The sequence below is a fragment of the Phyllostomus hastatus genome, unplaced genomic scaffold (assembly GCF_019186645.2).
Source record: "Phyllostomus hastatus isolate PE091 unplaced genomic scaffold, TTU_PhHast_1.1 phas_scaffold_129, whole genome shotgun sequence".
Classification (NCBI taxonomy): domain Eukaryota; kingdom Metazoa; phylum Chordata; class Mammalia; order Chiroptera; family Phyllostomidae; genus Phyllostomus; species Phyllostomus hastatus.
The window spans coordinates 34,731,270-34,738,150 of record NW_025334009.1 but is presented as its reverse complement, the minus strand read 5'-3'; the positions used below and the strand labels follow the sequence as shown (position 1 = coordinate 34,738,150).

The 6,881-nt window shown below is 41.5% G+C and overlaps 1 pseudogene; it reads left to right on the top strand.

Moving 5' to 3' along the window:
• Positions 1–5,104: 5,104 nt before the first annotated feature.
• LOC123830372 lies at positions 5,105–5,898 on the top strand (annotated as a pseudogene).
• Positions 5,899–6,881: the final 983 nt, after the last annotated feature.

The following is a 6,881-nucleotide window of genomic DNA, read 5'->3' as shown; positions in this document are numbered from 1 at the left end:
TGGTGTGGCTCAGTGGGTTGGGCATGGTCCTGCCAAGTGAAAGGTCGCTGGTTTGATTCCCAGTCAGGGCACATGACTGAGTTGTGGGCCAGATCTCTGGTTGAAGGTGTGCGAGAGGCAACCAGTCAATGTTTCTCTAGTACATTAATGTTTCTCTCCCTCTCTTTCTCCCTCCCTTCCCCTGTCTTTGAAAATAAATAAGTAAAATCTCTTAAAAAATAAAATAAAAATGGGCAAAATATATGAATAGACATTTCTCAAAAGAAAACATACAAAAGGCCAACAGATATGAAAGGTATTTAACAGCGCTAGTCATTAGGGAAATGCAAATCAAAACCACAATGAGATATTACTTTACATCTGTTAGAGTGGCTAGTTGAAAAAGATAACCAGTGTTGGCAAGGATACAGGGGAAAGGGAACATTTGTACATTGTTTGTGGGAATATAAATTGGTAAGCCATTATGGAAAACAATATGGAGGTTCTTCAAGAAATAAAAAATAGAACTACCATACGACCCAGCAATCCTACTTCAGGAAATGAAGTCACCATCTCAAAGAGATATACACACTCCCCATATTCATTACAGCATTATTCACAATGACCAAGATATGGAAACAACCTAAATGTCCACCAGTGGATAAATAGATAAAGAAAATGTGATATATATATGCACACTCACAGAGTAGAATATTAACCAGTCTTTAAAAAGAAAAATCCTGCCACTTGTGACAATGATAAACCTGAAAGACATTATGCTAAATGAAATAGGCCAAACACAGAAAGACTAATACTGTACTCTCTCACCTATATGTGGAATCTAAAAAAGTCAAACTCATAGAAACACATAGTAAAATGATGGTTGTCAGAGGCTGGGGATGGAGGAAATAGGGAAACGTTGATTGAAGAGTAAAAGGTTTCAGTTATGCAAGATGAATAAATTCTAGAGAAGTTCTAGAAATTCTAATGTATCCTATGGTGATTGTAGCTAACAATACTGTATTGTATACTTGAAAGTTGCTAAGAGTGTAGATCTTAAGTGTTACCATCATAAAAAAGTAACTATGTGAGGTGATGGGTACGTTGATTAGCTTTATTGTAGTGATCATTTCACCCCATATTAAACATCAACTGTATACCTTGAATATATACAATTTTTATTTGTCAATTATACCTGAATAAAGCTTAAAAAAATAGAAGCAGACAGCTGATCTAAGACTTACAGAACAACCAGGTAACCTCAGATAGTCCACAGCTTCTGCCGAAGACATCAAGCCAAGATTCCTGTCTATTTCCTGTTGTTGCTGTTTTTTGTATCTGGTTGCTTATACCATTCTTCTCATTTTCTACAGTTCCCTGGTGTCATCCATTCATAATGGCCCTTTTTGTCTTTTCTTCCATCCTTAATATAATTGTTAGGTCTAAACACACTCATTCCAACAGCATTCTTAGATTATTGCAAACTATATTCACTGCCCTTAATTTAGCTGATTGCTGGATATACCATTCATCATCAGACACCCACAATAAAAATTTGGGGCAATTTCAGTCTCATCAAATGAGAGCATAGGAGATTACAGCCAATGATATTTCTACTTGCACCCACATGGACAAATTGTCTTGTACAAATCAGTCTATGACTTTGCTAGTGCCCTTGTCTGCAGAAAAAAAAATTATTATTATAATCTATTAATCAGATTCTGGGTAATTCTAAATTTAAATTCAACAACTTTGGTAGGGTGGTGGGCCAAAATACCTGCTAATTGGAAGAAACTAATAGAGATCCAATTACATAACTCTGGCTAAAGTAAGGCTTTGGTTCTGATGTGCAATGACATGTTCTGACCTAAGGTTTAACAGAGCTCCCCTAGCTATTGTGTAGAGACTGCCTGAAAAAAAGGCAAAGCAGAGATGCAAGGAGACCATATACTGGTTTATAGTAATTCACTAAAAGGATAAAGGTGGTAGCAGGGTGGTAGCAGGAGGTATGGTAAGAAGTACTATGTTCCAGGATATCCAGGTGGGATAGAGGTGATGTGTCAAAGAAAGACACATGAGGATAATTTTCATTGTTTTTGGCCTGAGCAGCAGGAAGGAATTGCCAATTACTGTGATGGAAAACCCTTTGAAAGGATCAGGAATGGGGAAATAGGAGGAGCTCAAATTTGGACCTGAAGTTTGGATACCTATTATTAGATTGACACATATAAAACTGACAGTGTCCAACCATTCTGACCTACAAATATGAAAAGTGTATATAGTTCAACTTAGATATCCAGGAAAAAATGCTGACAGTGCAGTTGGATGTTCATGGCAAAGGCGTAGCAGGGAAACATATTAAGGAGCTACCAACCTACACATGGCCCTTCAAGGAAGAGAGTGATGGCTGATAGAAAAAAAGATAAAGCCAAGAACAGGGTACTGGGATATTCCAGCCTTCAGGATAAGGAGCAAATAGCTTAGAAGAAGGAGAAACCAGAGACAGACAGAAAGAGTGTGAGATCTAAGATGCCAGGGGAGAAAGTGCTCAAAGAAGAGAGTGGTTGCCTGTCTCAAATATTCATGACTCAAGGGAAGAAAGAATTAACCACTAGATTTCATAATGTGGGTGGGGGGGGTGGTCATTGGTGACTTCCATGAGAGTGTTTACAGATGACCAGCATGGACAGAAGTCTGGTTAGAATGGGTTCAAGAGAGAGTGAGAGGAGAGAAATTAGAGAATGCAAGTGTAGTTGGCTGATTCAAGGGTTTTAGTGTATAAGGAAGGAGAAAATTGATGTACAAACTAGAGGAGAAAGTCATGTCAAGAAAGTTTTTGTTTGTTTTAAGATGGAAGAGTTTACCTCTCAATTATACATGGAAGATATTGATTCAGTAAAGGCAGCTAAAATTTGATGGTGCTGGACAGAGATAGGATAATTCTAGAGTGATGTTCTTAGGGAGGTAACATGGAATGAGATCAATTGGACAAGTGAAGGAAGTAACCTTTGCTGGGAGCCCAGATATTTCATCCATGGGAAAAGGAGAGAAGGCAGAATATATAAACAAACCCCAGTGAAGCTTGGTGAGATGTATAAGAATTACAAGAATTTGTAGAAATATTTTATGATTGCTTCTATTATCTCAGTGAAAAGGAAGCAAGGTGACCATCTAGGAGAGAACATCAGGGGTGAGGTGCTGGAGATTCACAGAGACAGGAGAAAGCATACAATGTTCATCTAGAACAAGAGAGAGTGAATGAAATAGAGCACCATAGTAAGATCACTGAGCAGCATTTGGAGCCCACTTGAGGTTAATGATCATGAATGTAAAGTGAGACTGATCAATGGAATTGAGTGTTTTTCTCCATCCTCATTCAGCTGCATAAGTGCAAGCACAGAGTAGCAGATATATTAACCAGGAAAGTAGGAAAGAAGAAAGGGAGCTGAATCTTCATTAACTGTGGCAATGATTATAAGGACTGTCCATGGAAGTTAAGTTCTGGGTAAGGAGGGAAGTGAGGACCTGATGGTGTCAGTTTCAGTGGAAGAGTGGTAGGATCCTGGGTTTGTCCAGGGGATGGAAGGTCCAATACAGTTTGACTATTTAGAGGCCTGCACTAGAAAGTTAGGAGGGGGTGCTCTGAAAATAAAATGTTTGAAATTGTGATTATGGAGGAGTTACAATTTGGAGTAATGACAAAATCAAGAGTATGAGTCAATGAGATAAGAGGGAGGACAAAATTGTTGAAGGGAAAGAGAACTAAGAGGCCAAGATTTGGGCAGAGGAGATCCATGGGAAATTAAAATCATGGCAACTTTTGCCAGGTGTAGAATGTGTGAGAATTATAGTGAACTAAGTGCTAAAGTCTTTAAAACTATGATAGAAACATTTGCCACACATATATTTGATAAATGACTGATATAGAGCATGTCTGAAACCCATTTTTTAAATATTTTGTTTCTTTACATATTGTGGTCACATTATAAAGGCCAGAGAGAGAAAGTGATGAGATAGTTAAGTGGGGAAAGCCATTTGAAATAAAATGTCCAGCAATGGCCTTTTTGAGAAGGTGCTGAGCTGGTTTTTGAGGAAACCACCTGTGCTATAAACTGGTGGAAAAGTCAAAATTCAATTTTTAAGTAAAATATCAGACTGAAGATAGAAACATTTCAAAGAATAAGATATAAGAATGACCCTGGCTGGCATAGCTCAGTGGATTGAGCGTGGGCTGTGAACCAAAGTGTTGCAGGTTCGATTCCCAGTCAGGGCACATGCCTGGGTTGCAGGCCATAACCCCCAGCAACCGCACATTGATGTTTCTCTCTCTCTCTCTCTCCCTTCCCTCTCTAAAAACAAGTAAATAAAATCTTTATAAAAAATCGTTTTTAAAACATTCAATAAAATGGTGGATATCTAATAAGTGCTCAATAAAATTATTGTATTATATTAAGATTGTTTTAATTATATTGATATTATTAACCGTTTTATAACAGCCTTAACCTTCAGGAAGAAACTGCCACAAATGTTTTACTTTAGTGTTAAAATAGAAATTTTCTTAAATAGAAATTAATATTTTCCATTTAACCTGAAATTAACAAGCATTAAAGGAATTTCATGGAGCATTGGGTGGGTCCATTTTATGCTGGGAAAGGAGCGGTATATTTGAGTGTTCTTTTCTCTAGAATCCCTGAAATCACAAACATCACTAAAGGTAATATTTGAAGTTCTAGTATCATTTTGTCTTCCCCTAAGAATGAGTTACACAAGTGTTCTGCCCCCTAGGATCCTACAGAAGTATTTCCTTACAGTGACCTACCAACCACAGCCGCGATTTCCACGGGGCGGAGCCTCTGAGGGGGCGGAGCTTAGCGTGAAGTTTTGAGACTGGTTCCCGGGCGTCACTTGCAACCTCTAGGGCGCACGGGTCAGCGTGAGGAGCTAAAGGTTCGAAAAAGATTCGTGGGTTTTCTACAAGCTGGAATGCCGGCCTCCCGGCAAGCGACCCTCAAGCTCTAAGGACTCGCCCCCCTACCCCCACCTCACCTGTCATTGCAATCTGTCACTGAGTGACACTCGCCCTGTACCAGGCCCAGAGAGCGCCACCTGCAGCTCCATGGAGGTGATGGCCTCCCGGGTCCTCAGCCCCAGGGCCTATATCCTGCGCCCTGGTGGGGACCGCAGCCAGAACGACCTGGCTCTGCCAAGCACCACTGAATCGAGGAGCCCGCGGGCCCCGACCCTGGGACTGCGCCCAGCCTGCAAGATCCCGCGGGGCCTCTGGCCACGGGCACGCTCACGTCCGTGGTGGTCCAGGCTCTGGACTGTGCTTTGCAGCTGCCCCTGGACGACATCTACTCTGTGCTGGAGCCCGAGCCAACATTGGTCCTGCAAGTCTCTGGGGGTGGTTGCGGGGGCACACACTTATGCTGACCCCCGGGCCTTCCTGGGTTTCGGAGACTAATACTTGGGAGGGCAGCCTGACAGCCCGGAACCCGACGCTCTCCTGGACGCTCCCCGGGAAGATGTCGCCGTCCTGCAGAGATTCTTCTGTGCTTGTGTCCCAAAGATCGCCATCAAAAAAGAGGCCTAGGGTGAGGACTCGGACCACGAGTTCCTACCTCCTTGGATGGACGCTGCAGCAAACGCCGTCGCTCGGTTTCGCCGGTCGGCTAAAGGGGTGATCGGCCCCAACATGCACAGTCCCACCAGAGCGCTCTCGCCTCAGGCCTCCACCCCTAGTACATTGAGATGCTCGCCTGGTCCCTACGTTAACCTGAACTTCCACATTCTGGAGCCCTTCCCCACCTCACCGCCTCCAACCTCTACCTCCCTCTCCGAGTCCAGGTCCGCACGTGCGACCCCCAGCGCCCTCCCGGTCCAGCACGCAAGGCCCAGAGATGCTTGTTTCAGGAATGAACTACCTTCTCTCCTCACCCCACCCCACCCCACCCCCACACACAATTCTAGCTACCCACTTCGAGTCCGCATGGGATTTCCAACGTGGTTTATCCTACAACCTGGAAACTGAGCACTTCAGTCGCAAACAGTTCCCTCCCCGCAGACCGGCTATACTACGCAAATGAAGACGTGAGGAAGAGAAAGCAGATTCTAGACTTCACCTTTGAAATAGAAAACTCTGCCCAGGAATACCAGACAATGTGTTTTCATACGTCTGGGCTTTTTTACAAGATCATTCCCAGGCACCTCCATTCCCCTTCGTTTTAATCGGTTATTTTCCCTCAAACTCTACTCCATCCCCATATTGTTACTCCTATTTCTCCCAAACCAAGAAATCACTGGATTTCTCATGTTTTTATTTTCTTGGTACGTTTTCCCATTAATTTATTCTTGGTCATGGCTTTTCTCTTTCTTGATGCGTCCAGCTGCTATTCTGGAAAACTGCAAAATAGTATAATGGTTACTTGACATAAAGCGTGATGTTTGTTCATAGTTACCTCTTAACCTGCTGAAGTTCTCTTCCAGCTGTTCACTTTTCATTATGAATAGCTGTTGGATTTTATCAGATGTTTCAAGCATGTATTTGGAATATATGTTTCCTTTTAAAAATCTGTTCATCTGGTGATTTTAACCTAGAGAGTGATGTAAAATGTTTGCATTTCTGCTATTCCATATTATTTCACACATTTTAAATTCTACCCCAAGCTTTTTCCTATGTAAACCAAACTTCTAACTTTTAAAAATCATATTCACTTCACATTTTTATAAAAAATAAAATACTATTGGTCAAACTGAAGTCAACATTTTATTTTTTTAATATCAATACTATTTAGATTTACCAACATGCTTTACCAATTCTCCTCTACCTTTTTACTCTTACATTCTGCTCTTGAAGTCTAGCCACAATTTTCTTCTTGCTGAAGTATATTCTTTAATAATTC